The sequence below is a fragment of the Nematolebias whitei genome, chromosome 14 (assembly GCF_014905685.2).
Source record: "Nematolebias whitei isolate Nwh7 chromosome 14, NemWhi1, whole genome shotgun sequence".
NCBI classification, from domain to species: Eukaryota; Metazoa; Chordata; class Actinopteri; order Cyprinodontiformes; family Rivulidae; genus Nematolebias; species Nematolebias whitei.
Window position 1 is genome coordinate 9,849,820 of NC_056511.1, and position 1,705 is coordinate 9,851,524.

A 1,705-nucleotide genomic window follows, 5' to 3' on the forward strand; every position below is an offset into this window, starting at 1 on the left:
TATTATACACTATATATTATATATATATTATACAGTATATATTATATGTATTATACACCAGCTGATGTTTGAGTGAAGGCAGCAGCCAGCGACAGAAAGTTAGTTTTCCAAAATCAGTTATTTTCTTTCACACACACAACAGTAAATAATGTAGTCTTTTGGTTTGTGTTGGATGAACATCAAAGTATTTTAAGTTCTAAACATTTACAGACTTAGCTGGTTTTTTTATTCTAATTTGTATTTTGTTTTAAATAAAGCTGACTGTGCTGCAACAACACCCAAAAAAATGTGAAAATCTCAGATTTGATTGACTTTTTTCAATTAAATCCAGAAAAATTAACGCGTCGCCACAACTGAACCTGCATTTAATGGGTTTATTATCACCTCGTGGGAGTCAACCCTTGTGTCTGTTAGCAAAATATCTCACGAACCACTGGACGGAATTGACTAAACTTTCAGAAAATGGTTACTCTAGTAATTAAATATATTATGATTGCAAGTACATCTACAATTGATTAATGCTCCAACAGCTAATAGTTGGTTAGCCGAGACAAAACAGGCTGTAGCTGTCCGTTTTAGAAATGATGGACTAAAATTTGATGTGGTAGTAGCTGAGAGTTGCTCACAACACATTGTCATTTCTCAACACAAGCCGATTTTTAGTTTACAGCTCAGGAATAAAAGTGGAGGGTGACATATATTTCATTGAACTGAAGTCTTTAGTTGTACCATATTTTTTGGCCTATAAGTCGCATTTTTTTTTTAATTTTTTTTTTTATTTTTTTGCATAATTTGCATACCCTGCGACTTATACGCCAAAACGACGTATTTATGGATTTTGTCCCATATTTATAAACCAATTTTTGACTGAGATATGACCGTTTTCATTTGTTTTGATTGAAAATATTGAACACTACCATTTTTATCTAAAAAAGTTAAATCTGGTCCTCTGGACATTCAAAAAAACAAAACAAAGCAAAACAACAAAAAAATGTAGAAACGTTTCGTCTTTCATCCGAGAGACTTCCTCAGTCTGAGGTGCTGTTTTCAGCTCAGTCTCTTAAATAGCACCGTCTCAGAGTGGATCAACCAGTTTTGCTGCTGACAACCAAAACCAGCTGATCACATGCTCAAGAAGGACCATCAGCCTAACAATGGATCATTAGCACACTGATGGCTGTTTACTGTTCACAGAGGGTTGAGTGATACTAGCAACTGATGGTCCTTCTTGAGCATGTGATCAGCTGGTTTTGGTTGTCAGCAGCAAAACTGGTTGATCCACTCTGAGAAGGTGCTATTTAAGAGACTGAGCTGAATACAGCTCCTCAGACTGAGGAAGTCTCTCGGATGAGAGACGAAACGTTTCTACATTTTTTTGTTTTTTTGCTTTGTTTTGTTTTTTTGAATGTCCAGAGGACCAGATTTAACTTTTTTAGATTTTTCTACCTGGATTATTGAGCATGCATCAGGATACTACCATTTTTAGCCGCTAGATGGCACCAGAGTAGTGTGGCATGCTGTTGTATCATGTAATAGGTAAAAGTGGCTATTAATGACACAGTGGGCTTGCCAGAACCTGCCACCTTCGTTCAGCTCGCTTGGAGCAACTGTCAAATCAGCTTCATTTCACTGCGCTGCCCCGGCGAAATGCAGCTGATTTGACCACTGAAGTGCATTTATTAAGGAAAAGTTCATCTGAGACACA